This window comes from Ricinus communis, chromosome 6 (assembly GCF_019578655.1).
Source record: "Ricinus communis isolate WT05 ecotype wild-type chromosome 6, ASM1957865v1, whole genome shotgun sequence".
Taxonomy (NCBI): Eukaryota; Viridiplantae; Streptophyta; class Magnoliopsida; order Malpighiales; family Euphorbiaceae; genus Ricinus; species Ricinus communis.
The window spans coordinates 28,950,963-28,970,261 of NC_063261.1; the positions used below are offsets into that span (position 1 = coordinate 28,950,963).

At 36.1% G+C, this 19,299-nt stretch overlaps 1 non-coding gene across 1 annotated transcript; it reads left to right on the plus strand.

Moving 5' to 3' along the window:
* The first annotated feature begins 1,079 nt into the window (after positions 1-1,079).
* LOC112535483 lies at positions 1,080-1,185 on the plus strand. Its single transcript, XR_003079601.1, has one exon. It is a non-coding gene; the product is annotated as a small nucleolar RNA R71 (small nucleolar RNA).
* The last annotated feature ends 18,114 nt before the right edge of the window (positions 1,186-19,299 follow it).

Sequence of the window (19,299 nt, forward strand, 5' to 3'; positions counted from 1 at the left end):
TACTTTGGCATCTGCTTTAATGCGTCAATAAAAGGCAAGTTAATATGCAGTTGTCTAAAAATATCCAAAAACTTACTGAACTGCTCTTACGCTTCTACTTGTTTAAGTCTATCAGGATAAGGAATCTTAGGCTGATATTCCCTGACTGGGATCGGTTTCACCTTTTGTCCCTCAGGTTCCTTAACCTTACTGCTCACCTCAACCTGCACATCAATAGTGGAGTCGTCAATAACAGGCTTAGAAGGAGTTGACACTAACTTACGTGAACACAAAGTGATGGCTTTCACATGCTCCCTTGGGTTAGACTCAGTGGTGCTAGGGAGTGCTCCAGGTTGCCTCTCAGATAACATCTTAGAGATTTGGCCAATCTGAGTCTCTAAGTTCTGAATTGAGGCCTGCTGATTCCTAAGTGCACTATCAGTTTGTTGGAATCTCATCTCCGTAGATGTCACAAACTTCATCATAAGCTCCTCAAAATTTGACTTCTTTTCTGGTGGAGGGGGAGCTTGTGCGAGGCCACGTTGTTATTGCGATGAACTCTCCTGGAAACCACAGTGGACCCTCAGGTATTATTGTTGCTCCAGCTGAAGTTGGGATGATTGTGCCACCTAGGGTTGTATGTGTTGCTGTAAGGGTTGTTCTGCTGCCTTGGGGCATTCCCCATATAATCAACCTGCTCAACATCAGAAGACACAACAGAAACAGATGGAAAATTAGAAGAGGATGAAGCAAACATACCTCTCGCATTACAGTTCGCACTGTAGTGTAGGCCACCATAAAACTCGTAGCTAACGTTCGATGCATGAACCGGCATCTGAAGTTGGTCAATCTTCTTGGTGAGAAGCTCCACTTGAGCTGCCAGGGTTACTGTAGAATCCACTTGGTTGACCACTCCTTGTCTTCCTAGTCGGCTCCTAGAGGATTGCCACTAATAATTGTTCATGGCCATTTCCTCTATCAAGTTTTGAGCCTGCTCGGACATCTTATTGTTTAGCGCCCCACCTGCTGCAGTATCCGCCATCTACCTCGTCGCAAGGTTCAATCCGCTGTAGAAGGTTTGAACCTGCATCCACACTGGCAATCCATGATGTGGGCAGCATCTCAAAAGGTCCTTAAACCTCTCCCACGCATCGTACATGCTTTCATCATCAAACTGCACAAAGAAGATATATCATTTCTAAGTTTAGCAGTTTTAGCGGGGGAAAATATTTATATAGAAATTTTTCGGCCAACGCCTTCCAGGTAGTAATCGTCTGCTGTGGAAAAGATTGCAACCATCCTTTTGCTCTGTCCCTCAAGGAAAATGGAAACAATCTCAGCCGAATGGCGTCATCGGTTGTTCCATTTATCTTGAATGTATCACAAATCTCCAAAATGTTGGAGATATATTCATTAGGATCCTCGCTGGGCAATCCTCCAAACAGCACGCTTTGCTGGATCATCTGGATAACGTTGGCTTTTATCTCAAAATTGTTGGCTGCTACAGCAGGTCTGACTATACTAGTTTTTGTCACATCCAAAGATGGTCGCGCAAATTCGCACATTGTCCTCTGATCGTCATCGGCCTGGGGGTTGTGGTTCTCCATCACGTTAGCTCTATGAACCTGAACTATAACTCCGACCTCCTCCTCAACTGCCTGCAAAGGTCATCTCAATAATCTGAGTGAGCATTCCGGGTCAGATAAGGGTTCTATAGGATCAGGGTTAGAGCTTCTTGTCATAAACTACTTGAAACCGACAATCTAAACAACCACCAATCAACTAAAACAATAAAATATAGAGTAGAGAATAAATAAATAAACAGATAATGACTAAATTAACACAAAAATAATTCACTCTAGTTCACCGTTACTTATTCCCTGGCAACGGAAGCTGAAAACTTGATGGGCTACTTATGCAACCTACACCTAAGGCAGTGAACCTATCGATGCGGCCTAGCACTAGTGAGTATCAAGGTCGTATCCCTGGAGATCGAGTGAACCTAGAGTTACTACTGTTCACTTCTAGTCTGAAATAGAGTGTGAGAAGTCTAAATTAATTAACTAATGATTATAAATGCAAATAAAGGAATAAATAGCAATTGACAATCAAAAGACAACCGCAAGAAAAGAAGCAAACCCAAAGGGGACCTAAGTGATGTAATTCTAAAGGTTGATTTTATAAATTATTAATCTTGCTTACTCGTGCCTAAATTCTAAATCAAACTCGGTTCCTCTCTCGAGCTTACTGACTTCCTAAACCTGCACTAACCTAATGGAATCTCTTCCTATCAGATTATTACAGATTAACATTAAGCGTGATTTAGATCTGTTAAGAGTTATTAATTCTTAATCCGGCGAGTGAATTAACTTTATCTCTAAGTGTTAACTACCAGTTCTTACTATTCAATTTCCAGTTGTAACAAGCATTTCTCAATGTCAAGAAAAAACCCAAAAGACAATTAATTCAACATCTCAAATTAACTGAATCAAACTTTATTACTAAATAGCAAAAAGATTACAAGAATGGCAATTACAAATCTAACAACTAAGCACAATCCATCAACAATAAAGACCCCAATGGGTTCAAAAGATCTAGCTACTCATGTTCATAGTTAAAGCAAAATAAGGAACAAATAAGGAAAAGAAAATTGAAGGCATGTACACCCTTCTCTTTCAAGTTGGATGAGAAACCCTAATTTTCTAATCCAAAATATCAAACCCTAATTTGCTTCTTGAATGCTCCCAAATGTTGTTTTGATCCTCAAATCGATGTTGAAAACAAATGTAATCCTCCCTCAATTGATGAATTTGATCTCCCAAGGTCGACAATTGAGGTCTAGAAAATAAGTGAATTGAGTGTATATTGTAATTAGGTCAGAGAAATGGAGCCTCCTCTAAGAAAATTGAACTTTTGCCTATATAGTCTCTTGACACGGTGGTCAAGTCGTCTTGAACCCTACGATTCCGTTGTGTTGACCTCTTCCAAGCCAGTGCTGAGCCACCACGGGCTGTGGTGGAGGCCGTGGTGGCTACGGAATTCGTGCCGAAAGGCACTCTTGGAAGGCAGCTAGTTGGCAATTCAGCACGGCCGGAGTCCAGGCCGTGCCCAACCCTCGGGGTGCTAGTCCTCGTCTAATTTGATGGATTTTGGTCTGTAATCATGCGTATTTCCCTCAATTGTTGATAGTGTCCTTCGAAAATGACCTGAAACGAGAAAGGAAACAAGAGACAGGTGATTCTAGTATAAAACGAGATAATCATGCATAAAAATGTAAACAATTGGGCATGAAAACACGTATAGTATGATGCCTATCAGTTCATTACTAAGCAGAAGGGTTTTTGGTCACAAAGAAATAACTAAGGTTTGGAAACCCTAGAGCCGATCGGCTTAGTGCATAACCAATTAGCTATATGTTGAGCTGATCAGCTCTGTACTTCCTTTGCCCTAAGTTTTGGTGTTTCATGAGTTTTTTGTACTTTTGTCGATTTTGTGTACTATAGCTAGGTTTTATGGCTTTTCTTTGTAATTTTAGTTGTAGGGTTGTAATAGTTAGATTTATCTTTTTGCACTTTATTTTTTGTTTATTTATTGGTTTAATGTATGTTAAATAATTGTAACATGACTGCTTAATTAAAAAATAAACATATAGACTTTAGGTTAAAATTGGACCCAACATGAAATAGTAGTCCAATAGTCTAAATCAATATTAATCGGGCTTAAGTTCTAAATCAAAGTAGACTTAGTCGGTTTTACCATGTTTTAGTTAGGATTAGGCTATATTAGAATTAGGTTCACACAAAATGGTCCTTACCATAATATGTAGTCCATTTAGGATTAAAGACTTAGAAAGATATAACTTGTAATTGGGCTAGACTAGGAAAGAGTCGTACATATTTAACTAGCAAGCTAGATTAACAATTTTAAAATGGGCTGGGCTTAATGAAATGGGCTAGACCTAGGTAAATTATATGTATTATGCCTATGTATGAACCACCTTGTTTATAGAGAATAATTTGTTAATAAATAAAATTAAAGACTAAGATACACAACTAGGGAAGTTCGCTTTTGGATCCATCTCTGAATCTATGGCGTAAGCTTCCTTATGGAATCTAAGAAACGCCACTCATTAGTAAAAGTATCCTGATAATTACCTGGATGGCGAATCCCATCTCCGTGATAGTCTTAGTGACTAGTTAGTGTGTTTTTGATTAGGTTGAAAAGCCTTATAGTGTCGTAGTCACTAAAGACACTTGGGTGCACGCCCGAAACAGCTGCCCACACTTCTCCATTCTTAAGTAATAACTTGACCCATTTAGACTTAGAAAATTAAAACAAGCCTTTGTATGCAAAGAGTATCCCATTTAGGTTAAAGGCTAGTAAACTTGGACTTAATCAAAGAAATTTGGCCTAGACTTAGTGTGCCTTTTTCATGAAATATAAGTAGTCAATTATAGTAATAACAGGTAAGGTTAGTTGAGGCTTAATAAAATTGGGCTAGAATTAAGGAGACTTATGTCATGCTGTATTGCTTATGTGTAGAGAATATTTTGCTGCATTTATAGGAAATAGACTATTAACTAATAATATTAAAGGTAGGAATACACAATTAAGGAAGTTGGTTGCCATATCCATCTCTAGATATGGAGATACTTCTTTAAGGAATCCATTTATGCCACAAATTTAGAAAAAGTGTCCTAATGATTACCCAAGTGGCGACTCCATTCTCCGTGCTAGTCTCTATGATTAGTTAGCGTGTTTCCGAATAGGTTGAAAAGCCTTGTGGTATTGTGGTCGCTAAAGACACTTAGCTGCATGCTTGAAACCGTTGCCCGCATGGATCTAGCTATAATTATTTGTTTAGAGAATTTCTATGATAAACTGCTCTTGCTAATGTAAACAAATATGCATTAGTAAACTTTGAACCTTTCATGTTAGATATCCAATTCACATCACTATATCCTTCTAAAACTGTAGGATATCTTGTATAATGCAGCCCATAATTACAAGTATACCTCAAGTACCTGAGTACTCTTATAATTCTCTTCCAATGACCAACTCTTAGACTACACGTATATCTACTTAATTTACTTACTATATAAGCAATGTCTAATCTTGTACAACTCATTAGGTACATTAAGCTTCCAATCACTATAGCATACTTCACTTGAGTAATGCTCTCATTTTTGTTCTTAGAGAAATGTAGACATAAGTTTATCAGAGTTCTGGCTATACCAGAATCATCCTTGCTAAATTTTTTAAGGGTCTTATCGTCATAATGCTTGAGCACTGCATTACCTTTTTCATTTTTTTCATTTACAGTAATGTAGTTTAGACTTGTTGTATGAAAATGATATTTAAAGTTGATATTTAAACTTGATGCTTAATGCTGAAACTATTTATTTTCTATTTTTCTTCTTCACTTATGAAATGGATGGCATAATAGGTTCAAGGTCTAACTATAGTGGTAAATAGGTTTATAATCCAAGGTTGGATTATATAGATGGTTTTATAGATGTACGGTATGATTTTGATGTAGACTATTTATGCTATATGGATATCAGGAGTAGATATGAAAAACATATAGGGTTTATGAATGTGAGGAACATTTTTGTGTTAGAGCCTAGTGAAGAAATGGAAGATGGTCTGTTTGTAGTTAATGATGATGATTCTATTAGGAGAGTTATAAACCACATTAATAAAAATTGTTAGGTTTGTGAGGTGGAATTTTATGCTGACCAGGATATAAATGAGCCCATTTTTTAAGCCAAGAATATTAGGAATTGAAGGGCCTGATGTAGTTGGGGCTGGGGTTGATGCTATTGGTTCTAGGCCTGATGCAATTGGGGCTAGGATTAATGCTAGTAGGTATGGTTCTGATGCAGTTAGCACTAGGGTTGATGCTAGTCGGTATGGGCTTGATGCAGTTAGGGCTCGGGAGTAGTGGGGTTGTACTGGATGAAGTTGGGAGTAGCGGGGTTATGCTTGATGAGGTTGGGGCTGGGGCTAGGGCATGGTTTGAGGAGGTTGAAATATATGCATTACCAACACAATGCAACCAATTTAGTGCTGGGAAGAGGAACATAACATAAAGAAATGAGACTGTTGGAAATAATTATACAGGGCTAGAAGGTTATATAAGTGATGAGGCTATGGAGAATGAGAGTGAGTGTACTAGGAATCCAGAGGATAGTGGTGAGAGTGATGGAAATAGTACATATTCAAGATGTATAGTAGTACCAAAAGAAAGAGTGTTTTATGATGAGGAGAATGAGAAAAGGGTTTTTATGTTAAGCATGACATTTGCTAATGTTCTAGAGGCAAGAATAGCTATAGCAAATTATGCTATAAAGTTTGGTTATAAGTTGAAAATAAATCCAAATGAACCTAGTAGATTAAGAATGAAATGTGTGAGTGAAACTGGCTGCCCATTCTTGATTTATCTTTCTAAAGATGGAAAATATCCAAGACTGGCATTGAAAACACTAGTTGAGGAGCATAGGTGCTTTAGGCAATTTGATATTCCAAGGCAAGTGCAGCTTTCCTAGCTAAATACTTCTACAATAAGGTTTATAAAAACTCTTCATTCTCTGTGGCAAACATGAAGAGTGAGGCAGAATCTTTATTAAAAATCAATGTCAATTTCCATAAGTATAAAAGAGCCAATAAATTGATTGTGACTCAACTTGAAGGTAGTTTTAAGGTAGAGTTTAGTTATTTAGAGGCATACTGCAACATTGAAAAGATCAAACCTAGACACAAAGGTAGAAATAAAGTTATACAGAGAAGGTTACAAGAAGGGAGAAGGATATTTAGGAAAATGTTTGTTTTGTTTGATGCTTGTAAGAGAATTTGGAAGGGACGATTATAGACCTATCATTGGTCTTGATGAGTGTTTCTTAAAAGGAGTATGCAAGGGGCAAATACTAACTGTTGTAGTAGTTGATGGGGATGATCAAGTGATTCCCATAGCTTGGGCAGTTATAAACAAGGAGAATAAAGCTAATTGGAAGTGGTTTCTGTCTTGGTTACAATAATAGTTAGAGCTGCATATATTGTGATCTCAGACATGCAAAAAAGTAAGTAAAATGCTAACTTGTTCTTCATTTTAAACCAATGCTTATTTCTTTCAGTTGTATAATAGTTTATTTTTTTTAAGGATAAATTAATGCTATTAATATGGTCCTCCCTCAAGCATAGCACAGATTGTGTGCGAGACATATTTATGCTAATTAGTCAAAGAAATTGAGAGGAGGTGAGTTTAAGAAGAAGTTCTGGACTTATGCTTGGAGCACATATCAAGAACATTTCAAGTTGAAGTTGGAAAAAATTGGAGGCATTAATAAGAGAGCATCAAAAGATTTAATAAGGTACCCTCCACACATCTGGTGTAAAGCTTTTTTAGTAATAGCAGTAAATGTTATATGGTAGACAATAAAATTAGTGAAAGTTTCAATTCCTAGATTCTAGGTGCTAAACACAAACCAATTGTGTCTATGCTTGAAGAAATTAGATTACAGACTATGAATAAAATTAGGGACAATAAGAGGTTATGTGAGAAATGGTATAATGAATCTAGTCCAACTTGTATGAGATTATTTCAAGATTCTAATGGGGATGTAGGTTATGAAATTGGGGAAGAGGATGATAACTATACAATATTTTTGGATAGGCAGTTATGTACAAGTAGGGCATGGGACCTAAATGGAATTCCATGCCCTCATGCTATTTGCGCCATATAACACTCTAAATAGACCCAATTACTGTCATCAACTAGTTTTACCATAAGTTAACCTACTTGGCAACTTACCAATACCCTTTACTGCCCGTACTTAGAAATTTTTTTATGAAAGTAGAAGATTACCAACCTATAGAACCTCCACCACTTATAAAAATGAGTGGTAGACCTAAACAGAATAGAGTAAGGGCAAGCAATGAATCATATGTCACAATTCAAGGTTCTAAGATTTCCAAGAAAAGTAAAAAATAATGCTGCTCTATATGTCACAAGGAAGGACACAACAGAAGTAGGTGCCCAAACAAAGGCAACCAGGTCAGTCATTTGAACTAGTTTTTTGTATGCATGAATCATATTTTGTGTGCTTATTTGTGTGTAAGGTGGATGAAGTTATTTTATTAGAAGGTACCTGAAAGTACACTAAACAATATGAGCAGAGGGAATTCTGTATCCCCATAATCTAGGGTCAATAAAACCACAAGTGGCAGAAATCTACCGAAACCATGCAGGAAATCGCATCCACAACAACGGCACACCCCCATTAGCGGACAAGGCAATACTACGATGAAGTGGTACTCAATTAGAGGTGACAACTTAGGATTTAGGAGGTTCATGTGTAAGGGGTAGGAGAAGCAAAATAATTGGTTATGGCTACCATGTTGACCTCAACAGAAGGAAGACAACTTATAATGTAAGACACCATAATATCCATTTCATGAAAATTTATTTAGTCTCAATTGGAAAGAGTTTTCTAGCTTATGAATCTGCTTTTTTAGCCCGGCATGCCTACTAAGAGGGTAATTGCAGAAAGTAATGAGGAAATGCAAGTTTAGCTTGATACTATTGTGAGATTCGCAATCCCCAATAAGAGAGAAATAAGGCAAGACCAAGCTAGAGATATTTCACATACTACTTCATATAAGCCTATTAGCTTCAGAAGAGATGGATCAGAGGTCACCTATGCAACTGACCTTCCATTTCAACCTCTAAGCTTGCAATGGAGAGAAGGAGCTGCCTTAACTGCAAGGCAATTGCTGGAGCATATGGAAAGAAGGAGGGGCCAAGTTCATAGGAATAAAACTTCACATGAAACTGGAAAACAAATTTAGAACAATTTATTTTTTAGTGTTTTGTGTTTAGCATTGATGCTTGTAATGTACTGTTATTGTGATAGGAGTTTAAAGTATCGCTTTTGGTTTAAACCAAGTGCTGATGCTTTTTTATTTCATTCTTTGTCATAAACATCCGCGAGGTCGAAATTCTAATGAAATATTTTTGTCTTTTCACTTTCAGATTGGTTGTCTTATGATTCATTTCACTAGGCATTTCCATCTACTACAAATTCATGTTCTATTTAGTGCAGTTAGATAGATACCACAGTTGCACAACACATAAGCAAACAATTGCCAAAACAGCCAAGATTTTTACTTCATTAAATTGAAACAAATGGTACCTTGTCAAAAGGAACTAAACTGCTACTTCATTAAGAGTCGTATAAGGTCCTTAGTTCTAAACCAGTACATAAATTGCTAAAAAAACCCAACTTAGCACAATTACAGCTTATGCTCTATGCAAATGATCTCGTGCATGCCTATTCTTCTCCATAGTAGATCTCTTCAAGCTTTCTAATTCTCTCCATAAACTAGCAATTTCACTCTCCATATCCAAATTTGAAGCAACACTTTTGTCATTTGCCTTTAGCTTCTTGTTTTCAACTAACAACACCTTATTCACAAATTTCAGATCATTGATTACTTCCTTAATCTTAATAGTTAAGGCATCATCATGCAACTAAAAAAATCCACAGCTATTACCTTATAATTTCAATTACATATATCCACTATTGTTCCCCAAAACCAAAACAAATTAAAAATTTAGTAATGTAGACCTCACCTTGTACTTAGGGCACCAAAAGACCTTCTCCTTCGATTTTTCTCTATCCATGTTGTCCACATGGAGCCTTCACATTCATATCTCTTTCTCTACACTTGCAGAATTTCGGTTCTCCTTCATAAAAAATTTCTATGTTTGATCGCCTTTCAGAGCTTGATGAGGAAGAAAAAGAAGACATCACTTTGACTCCCTCAATTCTTTATTCTTCAAATAACCTTATTTTTTCCCTTTCCCAATTTCAAAATTTGATTTTTAGGATTCTTCTTGTTAATTTAAAGCTAAGAGAGAGGACAACTCAATATTACTGTTATTAACCTCCCATAAAAATACTACCACATCAGCTAAGAGAAAATGGGCATTTATTCCCAATAGAATCCCCATTAGTTAAAGGGCTTAAGATACAGTAAAAACATGGTCACGTGTGTTTTTGTGCCAAAGAAAAAAGATTAGGGGCTTAAGTGCTATTCGCCCAAAATGCTAGGGTGTTTATGCACCTTTTCCTTTTTATTTTGAAAATCCACTTGGATCCTAAAGGTTTATTTCCTAGTAGAAGATCCACTAATTTCCAAGTATGGTTTTATATTATGGATTCAACTGCACTCTTAATAACCTCTTTCAACAAAGGACCTTCTTAAGAGTTCACAGCCTCGTTATAAGATTGAGATTCTATTTCTAGCAAATAAGTTAAAAAATCTAAACTATAAGACTTTTTTCTATTCTTACTCTTTTGGTACATCTCAACTCATCCTCAACATGTCCATGGTTGTAACTATTTTCATCTAGTCTCATGTGTTCATTTGGAAGAACTTGGTCTTTCCCTAGAGACACTTACTCCTTCCTTGGACAAACATGGAAATACATAGAATGATGCAATCCTTGATTCTAATATCATCTTTTTTATGTATGTCTGAGACTTTAGAGTCATACACAAGAAACCGATAAGCACTATTGTTATGTGCATATCCTATGAAGATGCAATCAACAGTCTTTGGGCCTATCTTCACCTTTGGTGCATGCACAACTACCTTTGCAAGACACGATTCACATGTTTAGATATAGGATTTCCATGATGTTTTACTTAATTAATCTTATTTGCATTAGATATGCATGTTAGGGTTTTGAGCCGCATAACTTTTATGAGTTTGCCTAATTTGATCTAAGTGTTTGCCATGATTCTTGTTAGAATTGTATGGTTAGGCTTTAAATTGTCAATCTATTGATATTTTGGATAAAGTTGCCATATTTAGTTGGGTATCAATTTAAATATGCTTTTGAGCCAATTACCTATTGCTAGTGTGTTCAAAATCCATTAATGTTGTTCTTTGACCTAGAAATTTGTTTATTTACTCATTTTACTATGATTTACATAAATATTAATCATTATTTTATGTTTTTATATATGTACCTCGGTTATTTAGGGAGTTTGAAGCTACTATTTATTTGAATCGGCTCTAAACCAACCTTAGAGCCAATCGACTTTATGAACAACCGATCGGCTCTACATAGAGCGGATCGGCTATATGACAACCAATTAGTTGTTCGTCCCTAAGTCGCCTGATTTTGATAATTTTTGCCGGATCTTTGCCTAATCACCAGATTTTGCTAGTTTTTGGTTATTTTATTCGTTTTTATTAGTTTTGGCTTTAATTTCTTTTGCTTTCTTTATTTGTAATCTGTGAACAGTGGATAAATACTTACTTGTTTGATTGTTAACTAAAAATAACTCATATAGACTTAGGGCTTTTAAAGATCAAATTTGGCATGAAACTTGTAGTCCATCGGGTTAATAAAATGGTATTTGAGCCTATCATAAAATCCAAGACTTAGACAGGCTTTACCATATTTAATTAATAAACTGACCCATATATGCCTAGAAAATCAAAACAGGCTTTGTATGTAAAAAGCAGCCAATTTAGGATTAAAGATTAGTAAACTTAGGCTTAATCAATAAAATGAGCTAGAATTAGGTGGACCTAACATATTGTATTGCTTATATGTGTAAAATATTACGCTGCATTTATAGAGAATAGATTATTAATTAATAAGATTAACGGTAGGAATACACAAATAAAAAAGTTAGTTTTTGGATCCATCTCTAGATCTGACGATGCTTCCTTATGGAATCTAATTATGCCATGTAAGAAGTAAAAGTGTCTTGGTGACTTACCCAGGTGGCGACTCCTTTTCTCTGCGCTAGTCTCTAAGACTAGTTAGCATGTTCTCAAATAGGTTAAAAAGCCTTGCAGTGCCGTAGTCGCTAAGGACACTTGTGTGCGCACCCAAAACCGCTGCCTATAGTGGCGACTCCAGTAGGGATAAGAGGAGTTGATTTCATTGTATTCTTACCTTTGATTGTATCATTTAATAATATATTCTTTCATCAATACACTATTTTCACACATTGTGTATATTAATTTTTTGTAGCCCCGATAGCATCGGTTAGTAGTTTTTTAGCTCCACTCGAACCTTAGAACTATGACACCAGCTAACCATCACTCATAAATATAAGTAGATTTCATTCGTTGCATGCACCCTTGAATGGGGAGATGATCAAAGGAAGGATAATTGATTTATGGAGCCTTTATCCTTACTTGAGACTTAGCCTATGGTAATGACAATAGAAATCTCCTCCTATATACCCAATTGTTTATTGTTTGAGATATTTTCTCTTGTAAGAGTTTGAAGCCCAGATCTTGAAAGGCCTTGGCCCAAAACATGTAGCCTTTGCCCTCATATTGGAAAATATTCCCTTATTTGTTTAAAATGCTTTAAGAGCTATTGGTATGTGTATTAGTACTTACTATCCCCTATTTGATAGTAGCTCAGACCAAAACTTTTAGGAAAAAGAGACTAACTTTTTACCATGTGCATAATTAATAAGGTTAGAAGGATGGTTATACTATACTTATATATTATTTGTCTTTATGTTTGCTAGCATGTGCATTTCATGAGCATCATGCATACCATGCATCTTATGCATCACTTTAACTCTCTGTTTTGAAGCCATATAGATTCTCCTTTAGGTTGGAAGAGATAAGAAAGTGTGGTAGACTAGAGAGGGTAACGATTTTCACCTAACATCCATTCAGTATTGGAATACTTGGAAACACTAAATGATGTGCATCATTTTATACATATTTATATGCTCAATTACATCCATTTTTATGCATAGTTCTCTTGTTTTATGCCAGAATCACCTGTGTTTTAGTTCCTTTCATGTTTCAGGTGATTATCGATGGACATTACCAGTAGTCGAGGGAAAGATGTGCAAATATGGACCAGAATCCATTAAAATTTAGCAAGGGCTACCATTTCAAGGTTGAGCACGGCCTAGACTCTGGCCGTGCTGAACCATTAACACTTGACCCTCAAGAGTGCCGTCTTGGCATGGTTTAGGGACACGGCCTCCGTCATGGCAGTGGTGGCTCGGCTGCTGAGCACGACGAAAAACCAATTTGCGGGACTCGGGAGGTCCAGCCGGCCTTGACCATGTTGTCAGACGTAATATAGCAAATCACAATTATTTTGCTAAGGTTCAATTTTCTAACTTGATCTCTCACATACACGCATGAGCCACCCTTTTTTAGACTTCGATATTCGACTTTGGGAGACCATTTCGCATATTGAAGGACATATTTTAATGGTTCAAGCATTACATTAAAGATCAAGAGTGGGTTTTGAGGTAAATCAAGAGGCAATTCGGGAGATCAACCGCAATGTAGATTCAGATTTTGAGTTGTTCATCCAATTCGAGGGAAAAGGGTGTATCTGTTTCATATTCTTTATTCTTTCATTGTAATTGAATTCCTAGTTGTTTTAGACATGAACATGTGTAGCTAGATCGATTAAACCTATTGGGATTTCCTTACTATGTTGGCTTAGTACTAAATTGTTGGATTGTTTGAGTTCCTTTTTGTGTTCTTCTTGCTTTCAATATTAATAAGATATTGCATTATTTATGAGACGTTGTGAATTGTGTTCCTTAGATTGCTTTCTGTAATTGAGGAACTCATTAAGTAATTGGAATTTTGAATAGCAAGAACTGGTTAATGATCACTTAGAGATAAGGGTAATTGACTAGCCGGATTAAGAATTAACAAAGCTTAATAGAGGTAGATTAAAGCTTAATGCAGCTTAATAATCGATCGTTAGGAAGAGATTCCAACTTTAGGTTCTTAGGTTTAGGAATTCGGTTATCTCAAGAAAGAGACCAAATTCAGTTAAAAATTCATCCACGGGTAGCATAATTGGATTTATAAATCTGTTATCTTTTGTTTGATTGCCAATTAGTTTAGGTTCCCTTTGGGTTTGTTTTCTTGTCTTGATTGTTCATTTATTCATTCAATCTTGCATCTCATTTAGAACTCAGTTTCCAGTTATTAGTAAATTTAGAATTCATTCATCATATATTTTAGGTTAGATAACAAAGAACAAAGTAGTAACTCTGGGTTTTCACTTTCCCGAGAATACAACCTTGATACTCGCCATTAGTGCTAAACTGCATTGATAGGTTCACTGCTTTAGATTGTAGCTATATAATAGCCGATCAAGTTTTTGGCGCCGTTGTCGGGGACTGTTTGGAAACTAGAGTAAATTTTGTTATTTGTTACTTTAGCCATATTTTTTTATTTCTTCTCTGTTCTTATCATTATTTTATTTATTTATTTAGGTTGTTATTACCTTGTTCATTACATATAGTGTATGTCTAGGAGGTCTAATTTTGATTGAATAGACCTTTTAGAAGTTGCTTCGCCAATGGAAGATGGGCATGGTACATCAAATGAAGAGTATTGAGCGGCTTGAATTTTGGTTGCACACATGACATTAAGCGGCAATCTCTTGGGGAGTTCGTGAGATTGATAGGGTAAGTGTGCATCATTTGAGACCATCACTTGAGGAACCACCAGTCCTAGAGCTAAAAGATCTTCCATAGCATCTCAACTATGTATATCTGGATGAGGATATGAGGTTGCATGTTAATCTAGTAGCGGACTTGACACCTGAGGAGGGGGAGATGCCTTTACCCTTTCTAAGGGAGTACCTACAGTGGTTCGCTTGGAAAAATGCTGACATTCCAAGGATTAGCCTCACTTATTGCTCAACCCACATTCTTATAGACGACATTAATAACCTGACGATTGGACCGCAGAGCAAGCTAAACCAGCACACGAAAGGAGGGATTACCCAGTCCAGTTAAACGACTCGAGACAAAAAGAATCGCTTTTGGGAGGCACCCCAACTTTTATTTAGTTTTTTAACATTTCTCTTAGTTTTAGTTTTCATATTTTATTTAATTTTTATTTTTAGTTTCTGTTATTTCTTTATCTTTTATTTTTAGCTCCTGCCGAGGACTGATGTGCATCATTTTATACATGTTTATATACCCAATTACTTCAATTTTTGTGAATAGTTATCTTGTTTTATGCCAGAATCACTTGTGTTTTGGTTCCTTTCATATTTTAGGTGATTATCAATGGACATTATTAGTAGTCGAGGGAAATACGTGCAAATACAGACCAGAATCCATCAAAATTGAGCAAGGGCTACCATTTCAAGGTTGAGCATGGTCTGGACTTTGGCCGTGTTGAACCATCAACACTTGACCCTCAAGAGTGCCATTTTAGCACAGTTTTCGAGGCCATCACGGCCTCCATCACGACCGTGGTGGCTCGGCCGGCTTTGGCAGGGGCACCAAGCCAAGAAAAAGCCACAATTTGCGGGACTCGGGTCCATGCCAGACTCCCGTCTTTGATTAGTGCAGGCTTGACCCGTGTGGTGTCTTGAGACATTTATATATCTGAATCGTCAATTATTTGGAAGGGTGCAATTTTTTGACTTGATTTCACATATACATGCACGAGCCATCCTTTTCCAGACTTCGATATTTGACTTTATGTGACTATTTCGCCTATTGAAGGAAGGATTACATTGGTTTAAACATCACATTGAAGATCAAAAGTGGATTTGGAGGTATTCAAGAGGCAATTTAGGGTTCATCATTGAGATTTCGGGATTTTGAGTTGTTCATCCAATTTGAAGGAAAAGGGTGTATCTGTTTCATTTTCTTTATTCTTTCATTGTTATTGAATTCCTAGTTATTTTAGATATGAACATGTGTAGCTAGAACGATTAAACCTATTGGGATTTCCCTACTATGTTGGCTTAGTACTAAATTGTTGGATTGTTTGAGTTCCTTTTTGTATTCTTCTTGCTTTTAGTATTAATAAGATACCGCATTATTCATGAGACATTGTGAATTGTGTTCCTTAGATTACTTTTTGTAATTGAGAAACTCATTAAGTAATTGGATTTGAATAGCAAGAACTGGTTAATTATCACTTAGAGATAAGGGTAATTTACTAGACAGATTAAGAATTAACGAAGCTTAAAAGAGGTGGATTAAACCTTAATGCTAACTTAATAATCGATCGTTAGGAAGAGATTCCAACTTTAGGTTCTTAGGTTTAGGAATTCGGTTATCTTGAGAGGGAGACCGAATTCAGTTAAGAATTCATCCATGGGTAGCATAATTGGATTCATCAATCTGTTATCTTTTATTTGTTTGCCAACTAGTTTAGGTTCCCTTTGGGTTTGCTTTCTTGTATTGATTATTTCTTTTATTTATTCATTCTTACATCTCGTTTAGAACTCATTTTCCAGTTTAGAGTTCATCCATCATATATTTTAAGTTAGATAACAAAGAATGAAGTAGTACCTCTGGGTTTTCACTTTCCTGAGAATACGATCTTGATACTCGCCATTAATGCTAGACTGCATCAATAGGTTCACTGCCTTAGATTGTAGCTGCAGAAATATCCTATCAAGTACCCACCAAATTTCCATTCCATCAGCCTCAGCAGATGATCAGGGCAGCCCCCCTAGATCTTCTTTTTATTTTCTACATTGATTTACTTTATTTTTCGTACATGTCATCTACCTAGATACTATTAATTTTGCTTTCATTATTTGTACATCCCATGTGGGGTACCCACTTTGTTTTACACTGAGGACAATATGTTCTTCAAGTGTGGGGTGGGTGTGGGTAAACCGTATGTTCTTTTCTTTTTCCTATGACTTTTGGATGTGTCTGAAATTGCTATCACTGGTGTTATCTATTTTTAGGATGTTAGGACCTATGTTCTTCATGTCACTTAAGCTTAGTTTGTTCTTTTATAATTAATGATTTAATTCACATACTTGTAAATGATTATCCCTCTCAATTTTTGTTCTTGGAAAGCAATTTCACTTTGTTCAGTATGTCACTTTGGCCGAGTTAAACCGGTGTTGCTTGAGTTCTTTGCAAGTTTCCAACCTTTATCTTTGAACTTTGATTATGCCAATCTCTTATACCATTTATGTGATGATTCAATTGATAAGTCTGAGAACCAATTGCAAATTTTAGCCACTTCAAACGCGAGCTTTTGAACCAAAATTTGAGCATCCATTGAAAATTATGCTCATGATTTTTCTTGTTTGAGTGTGCGCTATACTTAATTTTGTTTCTAGAACTTGCTCTGTAATACTTGTTGAGGTTACATGAATTTTTGAATACCATTAAGTGATTTGGGCTACTTAGGATTATCACATCTGGCCAAAAGCCTACCCTTTGTTTCTATTAGTCAACCAGTTTTGAGGCTTAACCTTTTCTTCATGATTTACACCTATACGCTACATCTATACCATTCTCTACATTTGTCTTTTCTTTCACCCTGTATATTGAATAATTATGTGTTATGCTTCTTCTTTCATGGAATCATAGTGCCTAATTTTGTTATAAATTCACTTAGTCATTTTATTCATTCTTTGATGCTCCCTTCAATCCAAATTGTAAAACTATTCTCATTGTTTGTGTCATTAACCATGCAGCCTCTGTGTAAGCTGCAGTGGCATATTAAAAAAAAAAGAAAAAAATTAAATAAGTGTTTATTGTGCTTCTTTCTTAGCTCTTTTCTCTTTTGGATTCAATCCTTTGAGCATCCTCTACTTCAAATAAGGCTTAGTGAGTATTTTTGTTGTTTTGGTATTCAACTCCTAAAGCATTCATTCTAAATAATTGCATGATTTTTCAGTATACTTTACACTTCTATCCAAATATTCTTACCTTTACCTTAGCCACATTTCAACCCTTGTAAAGACCCTTTGATTTTGGTATTCATTTATTCATATTAGCGAAGATGAGATTGATGAGCAAGCTTATGGTAAACAGGTTTTGTACAGGTGCATTGAGGGAATTTTCTTATTTACCTATAAATACTGTAAGTGATTTGAGAGATTCCTATGAGGCAATGGTTCCTGGTCTTTAATGCTGAGTTGTTAAAAAGGTTGTATTTCGATATGGTATTGACATATGCTGCGACTGAACTGCTAAGTTATGGATCCTTAAATTGTCAGCAATCCTCCAAGCAATCGCTTTTAAGTACTTCCTTCAAGAGGGCAATGTCATTTCCCTCACCTCGGGTGTCAAGTCTGCTGCTGGAATGATAGGCAGCCCGTTATCCTCATCCATATGTGCATAATCAAGATACTTTGTAAGCTCTTTCAAAGCGAGAACCAACGGTTCCTCAAGTGATGGCCTCAACTTCTGCACACCTATCCTGTCAATCATAGCAAACTCATTAGTATTGTTGCTTGACTCGTTTGCTAACAGAAACTCAAGCTACTCCAATACTTCCTCATTTGACAGCTCATGCTCATCTCCTCTTGGTAAAGTGACTTGTAGAGGGTCTTCAACTAATACTTCCTGCAACTGTGTCTCAATAGCATCATCGAATACATTAACAACATACACAACATTATTATGATCTAAAGACTAGCTTATGGAATTATGCAAGTCATAGGTGACGATCTCATCCCCTACCCGGATGATCATAGAACTACTCCAACGTCTTATGTTATCTAACCTTAAATAAAATTAACTAAGTTACTATTCTATGACTAGATGCAAGCTAAGTGATTAGCTAAATGTCAAGCAATCTGTAAAGATTTAATGAAACAAACAAGGAAAGAAAGCAAACCCAAGGGGACCTAAGCTAGTTGGATTTTAGTGAAGGTAGAAATTAGATTGATTACCAATTGTGATTAGCCGTGAGCAGATTCTAAATTGAATTGGAGTTCCCTCTCGAGAACACCTAATTCCTAAACCTAAGAACCTAAATGACGGAATCTCTTCCTAGGATTGATTTTAGGTTAGCCTTAAGATTAATCCACTGCTATTAAGAGTTATTAATTTTTAATCCGGCTAGTTAATTACCCTTATCTCTAAGTAATCATTAACCAATTCTTGCTATTCAAATTTTTAACTACTGAATGAATTTCTCAATCACAAAAAGCAATCTGAACAACACAGTTCACAATGTCTCATGAATAATGTCATATCTTATTAATACTGAAAGTAAGAAGAATACAAGCATTGATAGTCAAAATCTCAAAAATATTAAGTGCAATCCAAGAAACAAAAGATCCTCAATGGGTTCAACAACTCTAGCTACTCATGCTAATGAATAACACAAAATAAGGAACAAATACAAAAAATAAAATTAAAAACATGTACACCCTTCTTCTTCAAGTCAGATGAACAGTCCTAAATCTCCAAATCTGAATAATGAACCTCGAATTGCCTCTTGAATGCCTCCAAATCCATTCTTGATCTTCAATGTGATGCTTGAACCACTGAAATACGTCATTCAAAA